The sequence below is a fragment of the Heterocephalus glaber genome, unplaced genomic scaffold (assembly GCF_053883595.1).
Source record: "Heterocephalus glaber isolate CG9 unplaced genomic scaffold, H.glaber_assembly_v1.0 deba00001457, whole genome shotgun sequence".
In the NCBI taxonomy this organism is placed as follows: domain Eukaryota; kingdom Metazoa; phylum Chordata; class Mammalia; order Rodentia; family Bathyergidae; genus Heterocephalus; species Heterocephalus glaber.
The window spans coordinates 15676540-15704490 of NW_028258305.1; the positions used below are offsets into that span (position 1 = coordinate 15676540).

Below are 27951 nucleotides of genomic sequence, written 5' to 3' on the forward strand. Positions count from 1 at the left end.
CACTCACATACGTTCCCATCCTATCCACCCTGTAAGGACCAGCTCAAATACCACCAACTGCTCAAACTCTCCTCTGACCACAGCTCCACTCTCCCAAGTAGAAGTCATCTCTCCCTCAGCATAAATTTAGCTGCTGCCTGAACTCTCTGTGTGACCTTGCCATCTCCTATCCATCCCTTTAGGTTCATAGTCTACCCTGTCACTTCTCCCCAGGCCTTGAGCTCCTCAGTAAAGCGATTGCTGCCTGACTCTATCCTAACCCCAGTGATCAGTGTTTCACAGCCAAGTCTTAGGAAATGTTTGTTGGGTGAGTGGCATCCCTTTTATTTTCCTCTGGTGATTTACTGTCATGGCACCCTGAATTTCAGTATCATTTAGAGGCTTATCATTGTAGTAAGATCTAAGGCTCCCACAGGTAAAATTTGAGTGTCTGAAAAACATACCTACTATGCTGTAGGAGCAGGTGACAGGAAAGTAGAGATTTGTAAGTGATCTGGTTGGATTGCCTTGTGTTGTTGGACCCTTCAAAAGTTAAGATGAAAGAATGGCTTTCCCATTGCCTCTACAGCAGAGACTATCTCAGGAGGCTCTTGGCCTGACCTCGTCCACTAAAATACTCAATCAAAAATGTAATGTTTTGAAATGATCAGTCAGACTGACCCAGGCCAGATCCTTTGGACTGGCTGACACACTAGGAATCTAGGGAGCCGATTTTGGATGTGTTCACTGCCTTGTGGGGCTGAAGGAGGTGGAAGAGAAATGGATTACTTCTTTTCTGGGTGGGGATGTCTGGAGAGCTTAATGTGGCCAGCTCTGGACTCTGTAGTCTGCTGATGGGAGGCCTGGTGTGACAGGCAGTTCATGTTTAAGGACAGTGAGTGGTCTTGCTGTGTGATCACTGCAAGACAGTCTTTTATAGTCTCACTGATGAGTCATTCTCTCCGGACAATCAATTTTTGGTTTGCTGTACTTGCCCTGGTTTCCCTATGAATAAGTTTATTTATAATCTTCAAATCCTCTCTTCCACCCTGGCCTCTTGTTTTGAACTTTGGCTGGGCACTGGCTGTGAAACTTCAGGCTGTTCAGGTTTAGGGTATGTATTTCAAAGTCAAATTGTCTAGACATCTGTTATAGAAGTTGGTGCAGCTCCACTGAGCATGTCACTTGGGAGATGAATTTCTTTATGGCTGGCCTGGCATCATTAATTTTAGTGAAAAGTTTTTGTGTTGTAGTTTTATACACTGATAGTCTGGAAGTGCTCTGCATTACTAATCCTACAGGCCTAGGGAAATGAAAGCTTCCGATCGAGTCTGTGACAGGGAAATACGATCAGCTCTGACCCCTGATTACTCCTTGATGCTCCCAAGGAATCTGCAATGCCTGAGCATCTGCTCCACCTTGACACCTTTTCTCACTTGATCTGAGAGTGTGAATAGGCCTGTGATGCTGCAGAACAAAACAAGAGTAACAGAAGCAAAGGGGATGATACTGGCAACATGGCAGCCTGTGCTCGGGATGCCAGGAGCAGCAGTGGTTCCCACCCCTCACAGATGTTAAGATCACCTGCAGAATCACAGCTGAAACACTGGAGCCCATTCCCTATTAGTTAAAGTGAGATTTTATTGTCCAATGTTATTTCCCAGATCTCCCTTATATGAACTCTTTTTAAAATTATCAATTAATGTGCCCATCAACTGGAAACTGAGTAAAGATGTGGTTTTTTAAATAAAATGGAATACTACTCAGCCATAAAGAATGAGAAACTAGAGACATTTATAGCTAAATGGATGCATATTGAGGCCATACTCTTAAGTGAAATAAATAGGACACACATGTAAATACCGAATAGTTTCTCTGGTGTGAGAAACTGAAAGTATAAATAAGGATTAAAATAATTAAAATGAATAATTGATAATTTGAAATAGAAAGAAAAGGTGCAAAGAGGTAGGAGAAGTTTGGAGGGTAAGGGGAAAGGGAAGAAAGGAAAAGTAAAATTATGAGAAAAGGGAAAAATGGAAACAAAGTCTTTGTAAATAGGGAAGGGTTGAGGGGGTGAAGGGAGCACAGGAAATGGGGAAAAAATAAGAACCAAGATACATCATGTACAGGTACAAACACCCAATGATAAATGTAAACATATTGTATACCTAAAATGTACTGATAAAAGAATTTAAGCAAAAAAATTACCAATTAATTTCTCATTATTCTTAATGTGTAATCCTTATAGAGTATTCTGACAATAAAGAAAACAAAAACTAAAATTAAAATCATATATGATTCTACCATTCTCGATTAACACATTTTAAACATCACTGAAGTATAATTGACGTATAATAAACAGCACATTTGAAGGGTACAAATTAAAAAGTTTTGACATTCTGTTAACATTTTGATATATTTCTTTTGACCTCTTTCCCTCTTCCCTTTTCCTTTGTCCTTCTTCCTTCCTTTCTTTCTTTGTCTCAAACATACAAATACATACACAATTGGTATTACGCACTGGTGTATACATTTATATCCTAATCTGTTTGGTTAACATTTATCAGCATTTCCTGTGTTATTTTATTTTCTTTAATAAATGAGTTTAATTGTTGTACAGTATTCTGTTGTATGGTTCTATTATAAATATTTTACTATTTCTTTATCGTTGGATAGTTATACTATCTAGTTAGTATGGATAGTATACTATTCATATAGTTGGATAGTTATATTTCTACATTTATACTGTTAGAAATAAAGATGTCTTGAATACCTATAAACTATCCCTGTTGGTTTAGACTACTGTAGTATAGAACTTTGGTTTAGCTAAAAAGAAATACTCTGTGTCTCATTTTTGTTCTGCAAATGGGTCTAATGTTAATACTTGGCATATAAAAATGCTGTAATGAGTAAGTAAAATAATGCTCTAGCAAAGCAATATTTAGCACAGCACTCAGTATTTTGTAAGTGTGCAATTTATATTAGCTGTAAGTGTATACTAGCTGTAAGTGTTCAATTTATATTATCTTTTTGGCATTTAGGTATATATGTATATATATCCTTTTCCCCATATTAGGTGGACCCTCCTGATCCCTTAAAACATGTTTTATGATTGTTCTCTTTTCTTTTGTGATGGTTAATCTGGATTGTCAACTTGACAGGACTGAGAGATGCCTAGAAAGTTAATAGAGCACATTTCTGGGTATGCGTGTGAGGGTGTTTCCAGAGAGGATTGGATTTGGGTCAGTGAACTGACAGGGGAGCTTCACCCTGCATGGGGCCTGGACAGAACAAGAAGTAGAAGAGGGAAGGAGCTCAAGACTGCCTGCAAGCTCAGCTCTTCTGGGTGGGTGTGTCTCTGGCTGTTGCCATCACCTGTGGACATCAAGCTCCAGATTCTTCAGCTGTGGGGTGTAGTCTCACACCAGCGACTCTCCAGAGAGCTTCCAGTCCTTCAGCCCCCAACTGGGGCTGCATCCTTGGTTGGTCCCTCTTGCTGTGAGGTTTCCAGCCTCTTGGACTGAGCAGCTACTGGGTTCTTCTGCTAGTTAGGGACTATTGTGGGACTATACAGCCTCTGATTGTATATGCCAATAAATACCCATTGATCTTACATACCTGTTTTGTTGCTTTTGTCCCTTTAGAGAACCTTAGCTAATATGCTTTTGGGAGTGAGCCCAGAGTGGTAAAGAGGTGACAAAGTCCAGGTAGAGTTTTGCATAAAGTCACTGGATCGGTCCAACAGTCACTTACCACAACTCACCAGGCCTAGGCTGTCACAACCCATGTCCAGCCTGAAGAACAGACATGGGCCTTTGCCCTTGTGCCACAGCCCGAGTGGCTGAAGGGTCCACGGTGTGAGAAATGACAGTAGTAGACTAAGAAAAGGTAAAGAAAGAGAAATAAGGTGGGGCCAGGTGGGGTTTCAAGTCCGGACCAGAGAAAAGACCCCAGGCAAATGCAGCATGGTTTATATATAGTGATAGAGGTAAGGGAAGTGCAGGGGGAGGTGAAGGGGACTGATCTGTAATGAGCCGGGAGAGTAGCTAAGGTCTGCAGGACATCGTGCTTTGATGGTTTTATGGGGAATGGGCGGGGAGGAAGACAGTCCTCTTGGCCAGGCCTTGCTCCACCACACCCTCTTGCCACCTGTTCTCCTCGTAGGGGGCCCTGCCTCGTCTTCGGGAGGAAGTAAACAAGATGTGTGCTTCTCATTCCACGCAGGGCCCTCTCTCATCCAAGAGAGGAGGTGAGTTAGGCCTTGCCATACAGCACAGTGCTCCCAGCACTCTTGCATCATTTCCTGTTGTGCTTATCATTTTTAATGCATCCTGCTTAAAGGGGACCAAGGTCACAGGTGGTCCACAGAAGAGGTTCTCAGGAGGATCCCATGGCCTTTCCTCCTGAGCATCTCACTTAGTTGCCTTAAGACTCAGAGAAGTAGAAGGAGCTGCTGATTGGAAGAAAAAAGAATGGATTCCTTTTCCCAAGAGAGAGAAAGCCTTGAAGAGATGCAACAAGATCAGGCAAGGAAATGTGGGTAGTGGTCAGATCACAGTGCACTCTGTTCTGATAAGAACAGAAGGGGAAGAGTAGCAGTATGCTGGTGGCCCAGGTAGGTTTTGGGGAACTTCTGCTGGGTAATGTGTGTCCCACTTTCAGTGGCTATGAAAGTTAAGGTAGCTTTCCAAAAGCTCCAATTGTTACCCAGCTCTACGTTTTCTGACAGATGGGAGGCAGCCATGAGCAACAAGCAGCTGCCAACATTTGATAATTTTAATTTTTTTTTTCTGTACCAGGGATCGAACTCAGGACCTTTGCTTTGTGAGGCAGGTGCAGTGCCACTGAGCTAAATCCCTGGCCCCAGCTGCCAACATTTGAGATCTTTGTAACAGGCCTAGGGTTGCAGGAGGAGCTGTACATGACAGATGCTATATCTTCTGAAATTTTTGTTTCTTCATGTCTGTGGCAGGATAATCAATTTGACTGCTAGTTCATGTTTGTTCTCTATTTTTTTCTTCTTCCTTTAAGCAATTTACTAGGCCCAGTGTGAGACTTGTAATCAGGAATTCAGAAATTTTTGACTACAGAAAGTAGAAGCTTCTGGAAGTTAATCTTGCCTTCTTTTAGAACAGGTAAGGGAAGAAGGGGCAGGAGATGCCCAGAAATTGTGGAGTTTCATTTCCACCGTGAACCCATACAGCAACATCCCAGAAGGTTGCAGGAGCTCAGAGAGGATGCTGTGTAGCAAGCCAGGGAAGATGGATCCTCAGCACAGAAGTCTCTGCTCCTACAAAGATGTCCTGGCCCCACAAAGGACACTGAAGGAGAGGGCCACCATGTCTCCAGGGGCCACAGTGGGCTTGATCAATGAAAATGGCATTGACAGTTATAATGGAATAGTGTCTGCCCCTTCTGCCTTTTCCCGATACTGCCTTGTGCTTCTCCATTGGGTGTATCTTTGGGAGGAGGGGCATTGGCAGCCATGTCCCATGGACTTTCCCTGTGCTCTGGCAAGATGGAAATTTGGTGTCAGAGTAAATTGATTAAAACAAATAAGAGAAATGTGTGTTTATTTCAAGCCTATATTTCCATAACCACTGAGATTTCATTTGCTCTGCATTTCAAAACAGAAGATGACATTTCCCTTTCTTACATGGAGGAATTAGAGTCAGAATGAAAAGGACAGTGGGGAAAGATAAGGGCTGTAGGTTTCATGAGGGCAGGGATATGGCCAACAAATACACTGTATGTCTTCATAAATACTTGTTGAATAAATAAGCAAAATGTTAATGGTTATTTTTGCTCGATAGGCTCAGAAGGGAAACGGGTACACAGGCAACTACACTGAGGGGAGTTACTGCTTTTGCTGCTCTGGTCTTACCTACGACCCTAAACTCACCCGGTAAAGAGCTGAATGTGGGCAACAAGAGAGGAGAATGGTATTCTCCGTGGTCCTCTGACATAAGGTCCCCCCTCCCCCCCCAAGTTGGAGTCAGGAATGGCAGACCCATTTAATTGGCTTCCTTTTGGCTTGCTGACTTGTCATTAGGCCTGCCGCCTAATTTACTCTAGACTGCTTCAAGTTTTTTCTCGGAGATGTGCCTGCTTGGTAAATATCCCTGGGTGGCAGAAAAGGTCACATTCATGTCCTGTGCCTGTCACCAGGGACACGGCTTGTGTTGGACCTGGTACCCTGTGCCTCTTCCACACTGATCCCTTCCATTCTCCAAACCCTGTCGTGTGCAAAGCCCTGACACAGCCATTTCCACATTCACACTCCCTGTGCATGAATACCTCATTGTATCCCAAATGTCAAATGCTAGTGGAATAATAGGCTTTGACCCAGAGGAGGCAGTGAGGCTGATTGGGTGATAAAGAAGGATTATTAATGAAAATGAGAAAAATAGTATATTTAAAACAGAGTGTCAAATGGAAGGAACAGTGGGCTCAGATAATGGTTTCCTGCTGCTCAAGGGAGCAGCTGCAGAGACGCAGAGTCTGCTCACAGCAACACAGGGATGCTGTCTCAGGGAGTGATGAGATTGTACCTTTCATCACAGGAGGGCAGCACATTTCCTGAACATGGGCTCCTGCTTCTCACTGAGTTCCTGAGACAGATGTCACCATCAGAGGTGGGTGGGTAGGGGAAGCTCTGGCAGGAGGGCAAAGTCAGGTTGCTTTGGGACCAGAAACATCCCAGGAAACATGTAGAACCAGGAGAGCAGAGTTAAGCAGAAAAAAAGTTCTGCTTAAATGCTGAAAGCAAGGAGAAATGAGTTTTGTCCATCCTTCACACACTTTCGGGATGATCTCAGGAAAGTTCCTCACCCTTCCTGGTTTTAGTTTGACAGTAACATCTGTCCTGCCTTCCTTCAAATGTGTACTGTGGTGACAGATGTGAAAGTGCTCTTGAATTGAAAAGTATATTTCATCCAACAAGTATTTATTCAACAATTTGTCTATTTTGAATCCACAATGAGGCAGGTGGTGTGTTACATGAAAGAAAAACATGTGAAAATGAGAAGCATAGCTTTTAAATATAAATGATTACAAGGAAGGCAAGTGATGGTCAGTCTTCAAAGCACAATGTAAATTCAGAGCCATGAGACTTCACAGGAAGAACTGGTTTCTGGCCTGAAGCCTAATGGGAAGCTGCCCATGGGAAAAGGCAGCAGGACAGCTAGGATGGAAACCTGGGCAGATGGGGTGGAGGTAGCGTTCCAGGTACAGAAAATAGCTTGAGAAAGACATGGAATGGAAAAGACCTAATGATAATTCAAGGAGTGGAGGGTAATTGGCTTTTTGGAGTGAAGGGGATCTATGAAAGGTGAAGGTGGAATATGAAGAAGATGCAAAATTATGAGGATCATGAAAGCTAGGATGAGAATTGAGAACTGTGTTCATTTGTTAACGAGGAATTCTGTCAAGGAAGTTTTTTTTTTAAAGAAAACTTGGTTGGAAAATATAGTGTGGACTGAACAAAGAAAGATGAGCAGCCTTTGTCAGGAGACTCAGAGCGATATATTAAAAGCTAAATTGGGAGGATGAAAAGGCAATAAAAAGGAAGGAAAAAGAGGCAAGAAACAGGGAAAAGGGAAAATTCTTATGTGGCCTTTGGATATAGGCATCCAGGGAGAGAAGGTGGGGGAAGGCAGCAGAGGGGCTAGGAATGAGCCTGAGGAGATGAGGGGGAGCCTGGCTCAGAGGGTTCCCACCATCCTGACCTGTCTGGCTCTACTCCAAAGGTACATGGAATCTTCAGAGCTTCTAAGAGACACAAGGATGTGATCCAGTCCGTCCTTTAGGAGGATTCCTGTCTAGGTTGGAGTCAGAAAAACTAGTGGCAGAGAGATCTACCTGCAAACTTTATATGTTCAGATAAAAACATGATAGTATGTGACCAAGGGCAGCAGAAAAGTTATTGTTGAGAGGAGAAAGAGAGAGAGAGAGAGAAGGTAAAGGTGACTCAGTTTTCTACCTGTGCAAAGTGGTTGGATGGTGACATCTATTACTGGAGGCCAGGAACACAAGCAGAGGCATGGCTTTGTGGAAAACAATAATGGAGTTTGGACATGCTGAGTTTGAAGTGCTTTTAGAACACCCCAGTGAAGATGATCAGGAAGGAGCTAGAAATAAAGACCAACAGCTCTTTGGAGACATAGAGGATGAAACAAACGAGACAGCAGTACAGAGGTATAAATAGAAACAGATCTTACAGGATGAGAATAGCACCAGGATAAGCTCTTGGGCCAGCCCAGCCTTTACAGAGTGTCTTTGTCTACACATGGATTTGACAGCTGTTATAGTTCTTGATCATTAGCACTCTAGTAGGCAGCAGTGAAATTTTATTATAGGCTTGGAGTCTTGGCTAGACAAATATATGAGTTGGGGTGATCCAGTGGCCTGATATCGTAGTGATGTTCTAACATACATTTTCTAATGAAAATTTGTACATTTTTTGGATCATTTCTTTATTGCTAATGGGTCTTTGGAAATCTTTCTATTCTTTGAGCTAAGCTGTTTATCTGAATATATTATGAGGAGAAAATTTTTCTTTAGAAATTATTTATATATTTCAAATAGTAATTGTACATATTTATGGGTACAGAGTGACATTTCAATGCATGTGTACAATGTGCAATGATCAGATCAGGTACTTGACACACCTATTATCACTGATGCATTTAAATCTTAAATTTAGGAATATTCAAAATTCTCTACTGCTATTTTGAAATATTCACTTAATTATCATCTAGAGCTATCCTATTGTGTTATAGAACATTAGACATTATTCTTCCTATTCAGTTGCATCTTTGTACCCATTAACCATTCTTCCTCCATCCCTCTCTCTCACACACCCTTCCTAGGGCCTGTAACTCTATTTGGAGAGAGGGCTGTAAAGTAGATAGACATGTGTTACATTTAGTTGTAGGTAACAGAGGTTGAGCAGATGGGGTTTGTTTTCCTTATATAGCAAAGAATCTGGAACTAGGGAACTGACTTTGTTGATTTGGTAGTTTGCTGAGAGCTTCTGACTCTCTTGGGCTTTACCTCATGGTTGTTAGCTGACTTTTGTGATGTAAGCATCATGCTCATCTTCAGCTCAGGAAGTTATGTATGTTGATTTTTGTTTTAAGACAGGTACTCATAAATCTAATCAGAATACTCAGAAGAGATTTTCTTACTTCTTATTGGACCAAACTATCCATCACATCTGCTGCGGAAGTGTTTAGGAGAATCAGTATTTAGCTTTCTTTCCTTCTCCCTAATGGAGCCAGGCAAGGAAAGAGACCCAGAATGGGCATTTGGCCAACCAACAATGTCTGCTACTCTTATCACTTAATCATGTCATCTTGTCGCAATAATAAATTTATTAAAAGCTGCAATCATAAAAATAACAAAGCCATGAAAATAACCTCTGATTATTGTACAGCAGTATTTTACTTTTAAAAAGCTTCTTTCACATTTACAAAATATTTCATTCATTTCTTATAGTAATTCTCTGAGGCTGATATTCTTTGACAGACGAAGAAACTGAGTTCTGGAGTGGCTGAGTGACTCATTTAAAGTCATAAGTTTGTTAATAGCAGAGCTGGAATGAGACAATTTTAGTAACTGCTCTGTGTGGCCAGGGTGTGGGTGAAACATCACAAAACCTTCCAGCCCAGAGTTCTTCCCACTGGAACACAAGGCTTTTAGTCTGAAACTGAACATGGTTACTATTCTAAGTTCTGGGGCCTTGGCATCTTTATAGATGAGTTACAGTTCATGATCTGACTGCCAGTCTATCTTTAGGGTGTCCTACATTCTTTCTGGTCACAGGTGAATAAAGATTTGAGGGAGTGGAAAAGGACAGGGCAACCACCATCAAGGCCCTTTTCCCCATTATTTTTCTCATTCTTCCCCTCACTCTCCTTGAAGATGCAAAGGTGCTGTAGATTGAGAGATACGACACCTTTTTTGGTCATAAACATGTGCTAAGTCATCCAGGAAACTTGCTAAAGAGAAAAATATTCAGCTGTGAATAAAAATAAACAGTACACAGAATCACACATGTAATTGTGGCCCAATTGTTGGTCACTTGGGTGTCCTTGGATTCTTCAGGTGGCTAACATCACTCTGTTGAATTTTCTGTTATCCCTGGACTATGAGTAGGAGACATCTAGCATCCTTCTTCAGATTGCGGGAATTCAGATTGTGGGACCACACCAGAGTTCTTCTTAGGCAGAACAAGGTCATTGTTTTGCCAAAAATTACGAGGCCCTCTCCCAAATGAAAAGTGAAATCTTTCTTATGTAATGTGTGTATATGTGTGTGTGTGTTTCCCCCATCTTTCTGTTTTCCTCTTTTGCATAATTATGATAGTTTGTGATTCACTTCACCAAAGTGAGTATATAAGTACAAACAGTATGGAATCCTAGTACAAATCTTATTGCTTGGTGCTAGGTACTCCTCTACCTCTTTCACTGTCTCACATGGTTCCATAGGGCTCACATGTCTCAGTCTTTATCTACACTTTGCGGTCCTGCTGGGGATGGCCAGGGTGCTGCTGGGGTAAAGCAAGTGCCCATGACCCTGAAAACAAGAACCTCCTGAAATTTTACATCCAGGTCCCTCTATTACCTCACACTAGTCTGGCTCTGGGGGTGATATCCCATTACAGAAATGCAAACAACTGATACTGAATAATAAACATTCCTGTTAAAGTCTCTAAGCCATTCTCATTTTAAGAGCAATTATTGATCATCTGGTGCTCAGTGGCTTGGCTATTTTTCTCTCAACACTCTCCACCCTGTGGCTCATTTCTTATTATCTTTTGGGACACTGATTACTACCCTCTCCTTCACTTCTTCCCTTGTATTTCCTTTTAGCTCAGCCAGGCCATGCCCCCTGAAATTTTGCTTTTCATTTGGGAGACATCATCCTGACTTTTTGCAAAGCAATGGCCTCGTTCTGCCTAAGAAGAGCTCAGTCATGGTCCCATAATTGCAGACTGTGAATCTGCAGAAAAGAGGTGACCAATGTGACTAGACCATGTCTCTCAAGATGACCACAGTCTGGAGATGGCTGGCAATACTTTGAAGGGAGCCTTCTTGCTGGGAAGTAGGGTGGTGGGGTGGACAGCACGCAGGCCTGGGAGTTGGCTAGCAGGGCCTTGGAGCTGGCTGGATGCACATTTGCAGTGTCAGTGGTGTGAATTTGGGGCGATCTCTTAACCATCTGGAGGCTCAGTTTACTCATCTGTAAAATGGTGTTGAGATTATATAAGATCTATGATGTCTTTTAAACTGTCTTAAAAATGCTACTTTTTATATAGCAACAAAACCAAGGACAGGCTCAGAAATATTTTTGGAGGCACGTTTCTTGTCTAGGCACAGGTTGGGTTGTACAACCAGGATGGTGTGACATTGACTGAGGAGGGTCTTGGAGACATGCTGGCTAGAAAACAGGATGCCTTGTTTTCAGTGAATGACCCAGTGGAGGAAATCACCTGCTTCCCATGGCGTTCCTCCCTCAAGAGCATCAATTAGGAAGGGGCTGAATCTGGTATTTCTCTAGTACTCTCTAAGGAGGCATATTCCTGTTTTCAGTTCAGATATTATATGAAGCAGATTCCTTTATCATTCATGGAGGATTGAAGTGAAAAATTTAAAAAATCACAGTTATTAGGAAGAGTCAAATGCATTTTCCATGGTCAGCAGTGCTTTATAATTAGGGATGCTGTGCATCAGTTACATTACATTTTCAATAAGTGGGGCTGAATTGTAGAGAATTGGTACAATCTATCAGAAGATGCTTGAAGCTGTGATCAGTAAAATGACTGCTTGAAGAGGAATTATAAATGTGGCTAGAACCAACTCCTGGTGACTATTACCTCATGTTTTACTGTAAATGTTGATGTCAGTGTGTCATGATATTTGTAATTCACTTTAAATACTTCAGCAGAGATTAGATAACATTACAAATGTGAGTTAGTTCAAACCAAATTTTAGGGGAAACCAGGTACTCTGATCAGAAGTTCATGCTTCAGAGTTATCCAGTTAGCAATTAATCATAAAAGGTCATTCTCCAGATAGGGCTACTGGAAACTTTTTTGTATTTATTTTTGATCAACCCTAGAGATTTTGGTGATTAGCATAATAGATGTTAGGTGAAATTAATGGCTTGTTAAGTAGCATAATGGACTCTGGAAAAGGCTGTCTTTGATGAAATTAGTGTTAATTCAAGAAATATGGGCAGTAAAAATATTTTAGAGACATTCTTCACCCCTGCACAAAAAAGTAGGAAAATCTAACCAGCTTTCTGGCCTGAACCTTTAGGGAGGTCTTATTACCTGATGCTTCAGAGAGTTAGTATTTTATGTTTTGTCAGGTAAATGGTCTCTGTTCCAAATACTCAACTCTGCCTTTGTCTCAGAGAGCAGCAATAGGCAATAGGTGAAAGAATGGACGTGGCTGTATTCCAGCTGAACTTTATTTACAAAACCAGGCAGAGTTGGATATGGCTGGGGAATGGAAGTTTGTCAGCCCTACAGGTACTATTTCATCTGCCCAAGGAGAATCTTTAAGCCATGTCAAATCACCTAAAATCTCAGAGTCCTGGGATGAATGTGACTGAACAGAGCAGACTGTGTGGATGACTTGGTAATTAACACTTGTAATAAATGTTTGTATATATACTCAAATTTGGTCACAGACTTGCTTCAGATATATGCTCAGTAGAGAATTAGATAATGCTCACATGCCTGAAAAATGCTGGTGGTTACACTTAGGTACCAATTTAATGCCAAACTGGCCTTGCACATCTTGGCCTCTCTTAGACAGGTAGACCCACTACTGCAGTGATTTGAGATTCTGCTGCCTATGGCAGGCACTCAGTAAGGATTTACTGAAACAGTGTGTGGACTTTCTGGCAACTTAGTTCGAGGTAGGCTATTTCCTGGGGTTCTAATGTGCCTAGTGTTTATCAGCGTGAGCATGAGAACTAGGTAGACATACAGATTAGAAATTGTGCAAATTTATAGCACTGACTTTAGGGATGTTAACTCATAAACTTATCTGATAGCTGCTTCATATAAGATTTGAGAGAGTAGGAAAAGTAACAAAACATTGTTATCTCTTCCCATAAAGTATTTTTTATATTCACATTATTTTTAGTCTGTATGACATGGAGATAGAATTATAAATTTTTTTCTCCCTAGTACCGGGGATCAAACTCAAGACCTTGCACTTTCAAAGCAGGCATGGCACCACTGAGCTAAATCCCTAGCCTGGATTTTTAATTTTTGAAGTGAGCTACTTCTTATTCTGTATAACCCAAGGGAGATAATTGAGAAAATAGATTGCTGACTGTAACTGAGAGAATGAGGGTGGCTTCGTATTTAGCTTTTCTTGTCCCCACCTTCTTTAGTTTGCTTCCTTTACTGTGAGAGTTTTCATGTTTTTTGTTTTTTTTTATTTTTTAAAATTAATTGTATTGGTGAATTTTAGGCATACAATATAATGACATTTGTCATTGGAAATCTGCACCTTTATATAATCTCTCTTGGTTCTTATTTTTTCCCCCTTCCCCTGCCCTCCCTTCAACACATCCATCAGTCCCTATCTACAAAGACTTTGTTTCCATTTTTTCTTTTTCTCATATTAATTCTATTCCTTTCTTTTCCCCTACATCCCCCATTTCCCCTTCCCCCTTTCCCCTTTTCTCCCTATTTCACATTATCTATTATACCTTTTAGTCCTTATTTACACTTTCACTTTCTCACACTAGAGAAACTATTCAGTATTTATACATTTGTGTCCTACTTATTTCACGTAAGAGTATTGCCTCAACGTGCATTTATTTAGCTATAAATGTCTCTAATTTCTCATTTTTTATGGCTGAGTAGTATTCCAATTTATAAAAAATCCACATTTTCTTTATCTAGTCTGGAGTTGATGGTCATTTGGGCTGCTTCTAAGTTTTAGCTATTACAAATTGTGCTGCTATGAACATGGATGCCCATATAGCACTGAGGTGTGATCCTTTTAATTCTTTGGGGAAGATCCCCAGCAGTGGAATAGCAGGGTCAAAAGGGATTTCCAGTCCTAGTTCTTTGAGGTATCTCCATACTGATTTCCACAGTGGTTGCACCAGTCTACACTCCCACCAGCAGTGGAGAAGGGTTCCTCTTTCCCCACAGCCCCACCAGCATTTGTTATTGGTTGATTTCATGATAGCAGCCATTCTTTCTGGGGTGAGGTGGAATCTCAGCGTTGTTTTCATTTGCATCTCTCCAATGACCAGTGATGTTGAACATTTTTTCATGTATTTATTTGCTATTTCTACTTCTTTGTCTGAGAAATGTCTGTTCATTTCAGATGCCCATTTTTGGATAGGGTCTTTAAATTTGGGAGGTCTGATTTTTTAAAGCACCTTATAGATTCTAATAGTAGACCTTTGCCTGAGGAACAGCAGGTAAAAATTTTTTCCCACAGTGTGGATTGTCTCTTCACACTGTTGGTGGTTTCTTTTGCTGTGCAGAAGCTTTTTAATTAGAAGAGACCCCACTTGTTGATTGTTTGTGCTAGTTCATGGACACATGAGGTTTTGTTCATAAAATCTTTTCCTACGCCAATGTCTTCAAGAGTTCTACCTAAACTCTGTTCCAGCTGGTTCAGCGTTTCTGTTTTAATATTTAGATCTTGAATCCATTTTGATTTTAGTTTAGTGCATGGTGAGAGATATAGGTCTAGTTTTAATCTTTGGCAAGTTGAAACCCAATTTTTCCAGCACCATTTATTAAAGAGGCTATCTTTCCTCCAGTGAGGATGTTTTTTATCACAGTAGCTTTGTAGTATAGTTTCAACTTGGGGATTGTGATACCCCCAGCCATTTCTCTGTGGCCTAGAATTGCTTTTGCTATTCTAGGTCTCTTTTGGTTCCAAATGAATTTTTGGATTGTTTTCTATAGTTCTATGAAATATATTGTTTGAATTTCAATCGGCATTGCATTAAATCTATATAGTAGTTTTGGAAGTATGGCCATTTTCACTGTATTGGTTCTTCCTCCCCAGGAGCAAGGGATGTCTTTTCATTTTCTTATATCCTCCTTGATCTCCTTTTTCAGAGTACTGTAGTTTTCAGTGTAGAGATCTTTTGCTTCCTTTGTTAGATTGATTCCTATATATTTCATTTTTGGGGATGGTATTGTAAAGGAATTGTTTCTGTAATTTCTCTCTCAGTGAGTCTGCTATGTGTGTATAAGAAGGCTATTGTTTTTTGAGTGTTGACCTTATATGCAGCTATTCTACTAAATCTGTCAATTAAGTCTAGAAGTCTTTTGGCTGCATGTTTTTGGTCTTCTATGTAAAGTATTATATCATCAGCAAATAATAACAGTTTAACATCTTCTTTTCCTATCTTTGTTCCTTTTATTTCTTTCTCTTTTCTAATTGCTGTGGCTAATATTTCCAGAACTATATTGAACAGGAGTGGTGATAGTGGGCATTCTTGTCTTGTTCCTGATTTTAGCGTGAAAGTTTTCAGTTTTTGATCATTTAGTATGATATTGGCTGTTGGTTTTTCATAGATAGCCTTAATCAGGTTGAGATAAAGACCATCTATTCCAATTTTCTCTAGGGCTTTTATCATGAATGGGCATTGGATTTTGTCAAATGCCTTGTCTGCATCTATTGAGATGATCATATGATTTTTGTCCTTAATTCTCTGAATATAGTGTATTACTTTCATTGATTTACGTATGTTGAACCATCCTTGCATCCCTGGGACAAATCCAACTTGGTCAGGGTGTATGATCTTCTTGATGACCCTCTGTATTCTGTTTGCTAGTATCTTGTTGAGGATTTTTGCATCTATGTTCATTAGGGAGATTGGCCTGTAGTTCTCGTTTTGGGTTGGGTCTCTCCCTGGTTTTGAAATCAAAGTAACACTTGCTTCCGGGAATGAATTTGGAAGTTTTGCTTTCCTTCCAATTTCATTGAAGAGTTTAAAGAGTAATGGTGATAGTTCTTTTTAAATATCTTGTAGAATTCAGTGGTGAAGCCATCAGGACCTGGGCTTTTCTTTGTTGGTAAATTTTTAATTATGTTTTCAATTTCACTCATTATAATTGGGGTGTTTACAATTTCTATATCTTCTTCATTTAACTTTGGCAATTCGTATGAATCTAGGAATCTGTCCATTTCTTCTGTGTTTTCCATTTTATTAGAGTACAGGTTCTTGAAGTAGGTATTGATGATCCTCTGGATTTTTCCTGGGTTTGTTGTGACTTCACCTTTTTCATTCTTTTTTTTTTTTGGATTAAATTCTTTTATTGGTACATTATAGGTATACAGCACAATTACATTTCTCACTGGGAATTGTACCTTTACATAATGCATCTTGGTTCTTATTTTTTCCCCATTCCTAGCCCTCCCTTCACACCCTCCACACTTCCCTATTTACAAAGACTTTATTTTCATTTTTTCCATTTCTCAACATTTTTTCCTTTCCCTTCTTTCCTTTCCCCTGCCCCTTCCACTACCCCTACCCCTTTGGACCTTTTCTTCCTATTTTGCATTATCGATTATTCATTCCAATCATTGGTACATTTTAGGTATGCAACATAATGACATTCATCATTGGAAATTTGCATCTTTACATAGTCTCTCTTGGTTCTTATTTTTCACCCTTGCCCAGCCCTCCCTTCAACCCCTCCACTCCTCCCTATTTACAAAGATTTTGTTCCTATTTTTTCATTTTCTCATATTAATCCTACTCCCTTCTATCCTTTCCCCTAGCCCTCGCACTTCCTTCCCCTTTGCCCCTTTACTTCCTATTTCATATTACCTATTATACATTTAGTCCTTATTTCCACTTTCAGTTTCTCACATCAGAGAAACTATTCAGTATTTACACATGTGTGTCCTATTTATTTCACTTAAGAGTATTCCCTCAATGTGCATCCACTTAGCTATAAATGTCTCTAATTTCTCATTTTTTATGGCTGAGTAGTACATTTTATAAAAAAAACACATTTTCTTTATCCAGTCTCCAGTTGATGGGCATTTGGGCTGTTTCCAAGTTTTAGCTATTACAGACTGCGCTGCTATGAACATGGGTGCACATATATCACTGTGGTATGATTCTTTTAATTCTTTGGGGAAGATCCCCAGCAGTGGAATAGCAGGGTCAAATGGGACTTCCAGTCCTAGTACTTTGAGGTATCTCCATACTGATTTCCACAGTGCTTGCACCAGTCTACCCTCCCACCAGCAGTGGAGCAGGGTTCCGCTTTCCCCACAGCCCTGCCAGCATTGGTTATTGGTTGATTTCATGAAAGCAGCCATTCTTTCTGGAGTGAAGTGGAATCTCAGTGTTGTTTTCATTTGCATCTCTCGAATGACCAGTGATGTTGAACATTTTTTCATGTATTTATTTGCTATTTCTACTTCTTTGTCTGAGAAACATCTGTTCATTTCAGATGCCCATTTTTGGATTGGATCTTTAAATTTGGGAGGTCTGATCTTTTTAAGTTCTTTATAGATTCGAGATAGTAGACTTTTGTCTGAGGAAGAGCAGGTGAAGATTTTTTCCCACATTGTGGGTTGTCTCTTCACACTGCTGGTGATTTCTCTTGCTGTGCAGAAGCCTTTTAATAAGAAGAGATCCCTCTTGATGATTGTTTGTGCTAGTTCACTGGCAACTGAGGTTTTGTTCATAAAATATTTTCCTAGACTGATGTCTTCAAGTGTTCTACCTAACTTCGGTTCCAACTGGTTCAGAGTTCCTATTTTAATGTTTAGATCTTGAATCCATTTTGATTTTAGTTTAGTGCATGGTGAGAGATAGAGGTCTAGTTTTAATCTTTGGCAAGTTGAAACCCAATTTTTCCAGCACCATTTATTAAAGAGGCTATCTTTCCTCCAGTGAGGGTGTTTGGCTCCTTTGTCAAAGATGAGATGGCTGAGTGTGTCTGGCGTTGTTTCTGCACCTTCTAATCTGTTCCACTGGTCCTCAGATCTGTTTCTTTGCCAGTACCATGCTGTTTTTATCACAGTAGCTTTGTAGTATAGTAGCAGGCTGGGGATTGTGATACCCCCTGCCATGTCTCTGTTCCCTAGAATGCTTTTGCTATTCTGGGTCTCTTCTTGTTCCAAATGAATTTTTGGATTGTTTTCTCGAGGTCTATGAAGTATGCTGCTGGGATCTCAATTGGAATTGCATTAAATCTATATAGCAGTTTTGGAAGTATGGCCATTTTCACTATATTAATCCTTCCTACCCAGGAACAGGGGATGTCTGTCCATTTTCTGATATCATCTTCAATCTCTCTTTTCAGAGTGCCATAGTTTTCAGAGAAGAGGTCTTTGATTTCTTTTGTTAGGATGACTCCTAGGTATTTCAGTTTTTTGGATGCTATTGTGAAAGGAATTATTTGCCCTGTTTCTCTCTCAGTGAGTCTGTCATTGGTGTAGAGGAAAGCTATTGATTTTTGTGTGTTGACCTTGTAATAAGCTACTTGACTGAATTTGGTTATTAAGTCTAGAAGACTTTTGGTGGAGTTCTTGGGGTCTTCTATATAGAGTATCATGTCATCTGCAAATAATGACAATTTGACTTCTTCATTACCTATCTTTATTTCTTTTATTTCTTTCTCTTGTCTAATTGCCGTGGCTAATGTTTCCAGAACTATATTGAACAAGAGTGGTGATAGTGGACATCTTTGTCTTGTTCCTGATTTGAGTGTGAATGATTTCAGTTTTTGACCATTTAGTATGATATTGGCTGTTTGTTTTTCATAGATGGCTTCTATCAGTTTGAGGTAGAGACCATCTATTCCAATTTTTTGTAGGGTTTTTATCATAAATGCATGTTGGATTTTGTCAAATGCTTTTTCTGCGTCTATGGAGATAATCATATGGTTTTTGTCCTTGGCTCTACTGATATAGTGTATTACATTGATTGATTTTCATATATTGAACCATCCCTGCATCCCTGGGATGAATCCCACTTGATCAGGTTGTATGATCTTCTTGATGATCTTCTGCATTCTGTTTGCCATTATCTTATTAAGGATTTTTGCATCTATGTTCATTAGTGAGATTGGCCTATAGTTCTCTTTTTCAGTTGGGTCTTTCTCTGGTTTGGGGATCAAGGTGATGCTTGCTTAAAGGAATGAATTTGGGAGTATTGCTTCCCTTTCAATTTCATTGAAGAGTTTAAAGAGTAGTGGCAGTAGTTCCTCTCGAAACTTCTTGTAGAATTCAGCAGTGAAACCATCAGGGCCCGGGCTTTTCTTAGTTGATAATTTTTTAATTACATTTTCAATTTCATTGGTTGATATTGGGTTGTTCCGAATTTTTCGGTCTTCTTCGTTCAACTTTGGTAATTCATATGTATCTAGGAATCTGTCCATTTCTTCTGTGTTGTCCATCTTATTGGCGTATAGGTTCTGGAAGTAGGTATTGATGATTCTCTGGATTTCTGCTGGGTCTGTTGTAATTTCACCCTTTTCATTCCTAATTGCATGGACTTGGGCCTTTTCTTTCCTTTTTCTGACAAGGTTGGCTAAAGATTTGTCAATTTTGTTGATTCTTTCGAAGAACCAACTCTTGGCTTCTTTGATTTTTTGTATCATTCTCTTAGTCTCCATTGCCTTGATTTCCCCTCTGATCTTTGTAATTTCCTCCCTTGTATGAGCTTTTGGGTTGTCCTGCTCTTCTTTTTCTAGAAGCTTGAGGTTCAGCATCAGGTTGTTTAATTGGGCTCTTTCTGTTTTCCTAATATGCCTATTCACTGCTATGAATTTCCCTCGTAAGACAGTTTTCATTGTGTCCCATGGATTCTGATATGTTGTATTGTCATTGTCATTTAATTGAAGGAACTGTCTGATTTCTTCTTTAATTTCCTCTGTGACCCATTGGTTATTCAGAAGTGTGTTCTTCAATTTCCACGTGTTTATGAAATTTTTTGAGTTTCTTTTGCTATGGATCTCCAATTTCATCACACTATGGTCTGATAATATACAGGGGATAACTTCAATCCCTTTGCACTTACTTAAACATGTTCTATGTGTGAGTATGTGGTCTATTTTTGAGAATGACCCATGTGCAGCTGAGAAAAATGTGTATTCTGATTTTGTGGGGTGGAAGACTCTGTAAACATCTGCTAAGTTCATTTATTCAAGAGTTCGATTGAGTTCTAGTATTTCATTACTTATTTTTAGTCTAGTTGATCTATCTATTTGTGACAGTGGGTTGTTGAGGTCCCCCCTAAAATGTGTTAGTGCATATATGACTTTTCATGTCTGTTAGTATTTGTTTTACATAGTTGGGCGCACGAGTGTTTGGTGCATAGATATTTATGATTGTCATCTCTTCCTCTTGGATTCTTCCCTTTACAAGGATGTACTGTCCTTCTTCATCTCTCTTAATCACTGTTGGTTTGAAATCTACTTGATCTTCAAAGAGGGTAGCTACTCCTGCTTTTCTTCAGGTTCCTGTCACATGGAGTATTGTTTTCCACCCTTTAACTTTCAGTCTATGAGTTTCCTTTTGAATTAAGTGTGTTTCTTATATGCAGCATATTGTTGGATTTTGCTTCTTGACCCATTCTGCCAGTCTATTTCTTTTGATTGGTGAATTGAGACCATTAATGTTGATGGTTATAACTGAAACATATTGACTTGTCATTGCCATGACATTTTCTTTTTGTTGTGTTCTCCCCCTTTACATTTAATTTCTTGTCATGCCAGATGGGTTCATTCTGCTTTGCTTCCTGGGGTTGTGATCTTCAATGTCTGTTCCTAGGATATTGTGTAAAATTCTTTGGAGTGGTGGTTTGGTATTCACGAAGTTCCTAGGGCGCTCTTTATCATGAAAGTATCTTATTTCTCCATCCATTTTGAAAAATAGTTTTGCAGGGTACATCAATCTGTGTTGGAGGCTGTTTTCTTTTAGGGCTTGGAATATGTCATTCCAAGCTCTTCTCGCCTTGATGGTTTGTGTTGAGAAGTCTGCTGTGATTCTGATGGGCTCTCCTTTGTATGTGATTTGTTTCTTTCCTCTGACTGCTTGTAGAACTTTGTTCTTCTGTTGGGTTTCTGGAATCTTAACAATTATATGCCTCTGTGTAGATTTTTTTTTTATCAAGGCTATTTGGAGTCCTGTATGCCTCACTTATCTGTATGTCAAGCTCTTTTCCCCTGCTTGGGAAGTTTTCTGCCATTATTTCTCTGAAGAGGTTTTTTTATGTCATCTCCACTCTCTCCTGTTTCTTCATTGAGCCCCATTAGTCTTATGTTATTCTTTTTTGCATCATCTAGCAGCTGCTGGATTGATTTCTCATGTTCCCTTAGAATTTTGAAGCCATTTTTCTTTTCCTGGTAACTAATTGCAATCTTATCTTCTATATCTGAAATTCTGTCCTCACACTGGCTCATTCTGCTGTGTAGACCTTCAGTGGAGTTTTTCATGTCCTGGAAATCTATTTGCATCTGTTTTATGGATTCCATTTGTTTCTTATGTTGGGATTCCATCATGTTCCTGAGTTCCTCTCTAGATTTATTAATCATGTCTTGCACTAGGGGCACAATTTCTCCTGTTATCTGAGAAATTATTTCTGATTTCATTTTTTCCAGATCCTCTTTTGTTGCCAGTTCAGTGGGTCCAGGTGGTTGAGCATCAGAATATTCCATCTCATTTCCTTTTGGGGTTGCTGTCGGTGATCTGGAAGTCTGGTTTTGAGACTTATTTGTGTGTTTTCTCATTTCACCTGGGGAGGGGGGCTGTTAGCGCCTGCACAGATTACGTCCTCTGAGCTGGGTGAGGTGGGACAGGGGCCTCGAGCAGTGGTAGGGATGGTGGCCCAAAAGCCCTTTCCTGTGGGCTGGGAGCAGCCGGAGGGATGGTGGCTGGGAAACCCCTTCCTGTGGACCAGGAGCACTGTGATGGTGGCTCAGAAGCCCCTTCCTCTGGGCCAGGAGGGGCAGGACAGAAGGTGGCCCAAAAGCCCTTTCCTCTGGGCTGGGAGCAGCAGGAGGGATGGTGACCGGGAAGCCCCTTCCTCTGGACCAGGAGCAGTGGGACCACAGCTCAGAAGCCCCTACCTCTGGGCCGGGAATAGTGGGACTCATTACCTTGGTCTGGTGGTCTGGTGTCCTCTGCATCTTTGTAGTGTGGAACCAGGTGGCTGCTGTCTGCAGCGGGGTGATTCTGTGTCTTCTGTGTGACTCAGGACCTCGGCAGGGTGTGCTCAGACCTGCCTGTCTGCAGCAGGCTGATTTGGCATGTTCTGTGCAACTCAGGACCTCGGTAGGGCATGGGCAGACCTGCCTGTCTGCAGGGAGGTGATTCCGTGTCTTCTGCGCAACTCCACCTTTTTCATTCTTAATTGCATGGATTTGAGCCTTTTCTTTCCTTTTTTTGATAAGGTTGGCTATATGTTTATTGATTTTATTTATTCTTTCAAAAAAGCAACTCTTTGATTCATTAATTTTTATATCATTCTCAGTCTCCTTTGTATTGATTTCTGCTGTGGTCTTTATAATTTCGTCTCTGTACAAGCTCTTGGTTTGTTATGTTTTTCTTTTTCTAGGAGCTTGAGGTTCTGCATTAGGTTATTTATGTGAGTTCTCTCTGTTTACCTAATATGGGAATTCACTGCTATGAATTTTGCACGTAGAACTGCTTTCATTGTGTCCCATAGATTCCTGTATGTTGTACTGTCATTATCATTTACTTGTAGAAACTGTCTAATTTCTTCTTTAATTTCCCCTGGAACCCACTGGTTGTTCAGGAGAGTGTTGTTCAATTTCCATGTGTTTGTGGGAGTTTTGCAGTTTCTTATGTTATTGATCTCCAATTTTATTGCACTATGGTTTGATAATATACAGGGGATAACTTCAATTCTTTTACATTTACTTAGACATGTCCTATGAGCTAGAATGTGGTCTCTTTTGGAGAATGACTTGTGTGCAGCCAAAAAGAATGTGTATTGTAATTTTGTGGGGTGGAACACTCTGTAAATATCTATTAAGTCCATTTGTTCAATAACTTGGTTCAGTTCTAGAATTTCGTTGTTAAGTTTTTGTTTAGATAATCTGTCTATTTGTGATAGTGGGGTATTGATGTCCCCCACTACAATTGTATTAGTGCTTATTTGGTTTTTCATGTCCATTAATATTTGTTTTGTATAGTTGGGGGCATTCATATTTGGTGGATATATATTTATGATTGCCATGTCTTCCTCTTGGATCATTCCCTTCACAAGGACGTAGTGACCATCTTTGTCTCTCTTAATTAATTTTGGTTTGAAATTTACTTTGTCTGCAAATACGTTTGTTATCCCTGCTTTATTCTGGGTTCCTGTGGTGTGGAGAACTGTTTTCCATCCTTTTACTTTCAGTCTATGAATTTCTTTTTGAGTTAGATGTGTTTCTTTTATATAGCATATTGCTGGATTTTGCTTCTTAGTCCATTCTGTCAGTCTATTTCTTTTGATTGGTGAATCGAGGCCATTAACATTGATAGTTATAATTGATGGATATTGACTCATCCTTGTCATGATGTTTTACTGTCGTTGGCTTTTTTCTTATTTTTTCCCCTCTTTCCCTTTAGTTTTTTACCTTGCCTGGTGGCTTCCCTCTGTTGGGCCTCATGGAGCTGTGACCTTCATTATTTTTTTCAGAATATTGTTTAGAATTGCTTAGAGTGCTGGTTTGGTGTTCATGAAATTTCTCAGGTGTTCTTTGTCATGGAAGTATCTAATTTCCCTATCGATTTCAAAAGATAATTTTGCAGAATACAACAGTCTAGGTTGGAAGTTATTTTCTTTTAGGGGTTGAGATACTTCATTCCAGGCTCTTTTGACTTGAGGGTATGTGTTGAGAAGTCTGCTGTGATTCTGATGGGCTTTCCTTTGTAGGTGATTTGTTTCTGTTTTCTAACTGCTTGTAGGATTTTGTTCTTCTGTTGGGTTTCTGGGATCTTGTCTAGGAGTAGATTTTTTTTATTGTGGGTAGTTGGAGCTCTGTATACCTCACTTATCTGTATGTCCAATTTTCTACCTCTGTCTGGGACATTTTCAACTATTATTTCTGTGAAAAGTTTTTTTATGTCAATTGTACTTCTTCTGGTTTTTCATGGATTCCTATCAGTCTTATATTATTCTTCTTTGCATCATCTAGCACCTGCTGGATTGATTTCTCATAGTTCCTTACTATTTTTAAGAAATCTCTGTATTCATGGTCCTTAACCACAATCCTGTCTTCTATATCTGATATTCTATCTTCAGATTCCCTTACTCTGCTGTGCATACTTTCAATGGAGTTTTTCATCTCCTGAATATCTGTTTTAATCTGTTTCATGGATTCCATTTCTTTCTTATGTTGGGAAATCATGGTTTCCATTTCTTTCTTATGCTGGGCATTCATGGCTTCTAGCATGTTTCTGAATTCATCTATTTTTTTTTTATCTGTTTGTGTTCTAGAGCCTCTAATCATGTTTTTCACTCTGCTCACCATCTCTGTAGTTATCTGGGGGAGTATTTCTTCTTTGAAGTTTTCTCGAGCCTCATTCATCTGTTTTGTTACTTCCTGTGCTATCAGTTCAGGGTGTCCAGGTGGTTGATTATCAGACTTTTCCACCTCAATTCCCCCAGAATTTGCCCTTGGTGGGGTGGAAGTCTGAGTTTGTGCTTTGCTTAAATGTCTTCTCATTTTTGTTTTTGGTACTGTCCTTGGTTTAATTCCTGGTTTGATACTTCAAAATTGCATATTGTAAGTAACTTTGTTGCTTGTAATTAGAATCCTTATGGAATGATTGCTTCTCAGAGCTGTCTTCGAGATTTAGCTGGTCTTTAGGTTCTGAGTCTCTAATGACTCTAAGGATATCTCATTTTCCTTATACCAGGAAGGACAACTGACTAGATCAGTCACCACACCTTAGCCCAAGTGATACTGTCAGCAACACCATAGCATCAAGTACATGTTAGAAAATGACAATTTGTGAAAGTTATTAATCTATCACTTTTAACTGTGTGAATTAAATAAAAATCGAGGACCTACCCAACATATGTTTATAGTGAATAAACTCTTCAATACAGGAACTTTACTCTTCGGGATGGGGAGTTTTAAGGAGTTGGTGAGGGAGGAATAGATAGGTAGAAGGATAGGGGAAGGTTAGTGAGAGGCTAGAGGACCCAGGTGAGAGAAGGAAAAAGAGAATAAAAGAAAAATAAAGAAGAAATCTGAATTAGGGCCAGAACAGGAACAAAAATGGAGATGTAGAATAAGGTGGGATAGCAAGAGAGTGAGTGTGAGAAAGGAGAGAGAAAAGAAAGAAAAAAAAGAAGAGAAATATAAAAATTTGAAGAGTAGAAAAAAATTAAAAATAAGAGCAAAAAATCTCCAATCATAATATTTGTTTTTTAGAAATATTTATTTATTTATTTATTTATTTATTTATTTATTTGGTTCCGGGGATTGAACTTGGGTCCTTGTGCTTGTGCAGCAGGTAGTGAAACAACTGAGCTAAATCCCTGGCCTGAATAATAATAATTTTAGAAATAAAAAATAAAAATGAAAATGAAGGGCCTCCTTCAGGGTATGTCTCTGCTGTCACAATAGACAAAGTGTACAGCAGTGTGCAGATATAAGTAAGTGAGTCTCAGCAAGCCAGTTGCAGAGCCATGGGTTTCAGACATATTTCTGGCTGCAAGTCCCCTGTTGAGCTCCCTGTCCTCCTGTAGGTTGAACTCTGCAAGGTTGTACTGCAGGTTCCAGCTGCCCTTCCCCTGAAGGTAGTCCAGGTTCTGATGGGAGGTGATGATCCCTCCAACTTACCAAGTATGGCTGTATGGTGTCCCCTGTGTCTTTGTAGTGTGGAACCAGGTACTGGTACAGCCAGGAGGCTGGGGTGGGAGGTATCCTGCAGGTGTCCTCCTGGCTAAGCAGATTGCTGGCATGGGCATGGCCAGTGGTGAGGGGTCCTCACCTTCTAGCTGGTCCCCATTGGTGTGCATGGCACAGGCTGGATGGAGCGGGGCTCCTAGAGACCCGGGACCTGTCTCTCTGGAGGACTAAGTCGAAAGCAATTGATTTTGTGTGTTGACCTTGTATCCAGCTACTTTATTGAATTTGGTTATTAAGTCTAGAAGTCTTTTGGTGGAGTTCTTCAGATCTTCTATATTGAGTATCATGTCATCTGCAAATAATGACAATTTGACTTCTTCATTTCCTATATTTATTCCTTTTATTTCTTTCTCTTGTCTAATTGCCATGGCTAATATTTCCAAAACTGTATTGAACAGGAGTGATGAGAGTGCACATCCTTGTCTTGTTCCTGATTTTAGTGTGAAGGATTTCAGTTTTTGACCATTTAGTATGATATTGGCTGTTGGTTTTTCATAGATGGCTTTTAGCAGATTGAGGTAGAGATCATCTATTCCAATTTTTTGTAGGGTTTTTATCATAAATGGGTGTTGGATTTTGTCAAATGCTTTTTCTGTATCTGTTGAGATGATCATATGATTTTTGTCCTTGGCTCTATTGATATACTGTATCACATTGATTGATTTACCTATGTGGAACCATCCTTGCATCCCTGGGATGAATCCCTCTTGGTCCAGGTGTATGATCTTTTTGATGATCTCCTACATTCTATTTGCCAGTGTCTTATTGAAGATTTTTGCATCTACTTTCATTAGTGAGATTGGCCTATAGTTCTCTTTTTCAGTTCAGTCTTTCTCTGCTTTGGGGATCAAGGTGATGCTTGCTTCCAGGAATGAATTCAGGAGTATTGTTTCCCTTTCAATTTCATTGAAGAGTTTAAACAGTAGTGGCAGTAGTTCCTCTCTAAATGTCTTGTAGAATTCAGCAGTGAATCCATCAGGACCCGGGCTTTCCTAGTTGGTAAGTTTTTAATTATGTTTTCAATTTCATTGATTGATATTAGGTTGTTTAGAATTTTTAGGTCTTCTTCATTCCACTTTGGTAATTCATAAGTATCTAGGAATCTGTCCATTTCTCCTGTGTTTTCCATCTTATTGGTGTATAGGTTCTGGAAGTAGGTATTGATGATCCTCTGAATTTCTGCTGGGTCTGTTGTGATTTCACCCTTTTCATTCCTATTGGATTTGTGCCTTTTCTTTCCTATTTTTGATAAGGTTGGCTAAGTGTCCATTTTGTTTATTCTTTTGAAGAACTAACTCTTGGCTTTATTGATTTTTGGTGTTGTTCTCTTAGTCTTCATTGCATTGATTTCTGCTCTGATCTTTATAATTTCCTCCCTTGTATGAGCTTTAGGGTTTGTCCTGCTCTTCTTTTTCTAGAAGCATGAGGTTCAGCATCAGGTTATTTAGTTGGGCTTGCTCTGTTTTCCTAATATGAGTATTCATTGCTATGAATTTCCCTCATGAGACTGCTTTCATTATGTCCCATAGATTCTGTTATGTTGTATTGTCATTGTCATTTAATTGAAAGAACTGCTGATTTCTTTTTTAATTTCCTCTGTAACCTACTGGTTATTTAGAAGTTTGTTGTTCAATTTCCATGTGTTTATGAAATTCTTGCAGTTTCTTTTGCCATTGATCTCCAATTTCATCTCACTAAGGTCTGATAATATACAGGAGATAACTTCAATTCCTTTGAACTTGCTTAAACATGTTCTATGAGTGAGTATGTGGTCTATTTTGGAGAACAACCTATGTAAAGCTGAAAAGAATATGTATTCTGATTTTGTGGGGTGAAACACTCTGTAAACATTTGTTAAGTTCATTTGTTCAAGAGTTTATTGAGTTCTAGTATTTCATTGCTTATTTTTTTGTCTAGTTGATCTATCTATTTGTGACAGTGGGGTATTGAGGTCCCCCACTACTATTGTATTAGTGATTATTTGGTTTTTCATGTCCATTAGTATTTGTTTATATAGTTGTGCCTACTAGGGTTTGGTGCATAGATATTTATGATTGTCATCTCTTCCTCTTGGA

At 39.6% G+C, this 27951-nt stretch overlaps 1 protein-coding gene across 1 annotated transcript in view; it reads left to right on the plus strand.

The window, feature by feature from the left end:
• The window catches only part of Asb3 (ankyrin repeat and SOCS box containing 3), a 365295-nt gene that overhangs the window by 316097 nt on the left and 21247 nt on the right, over positions 1 to 27951 (plus strand). The window lies entirely within an intron of this gene.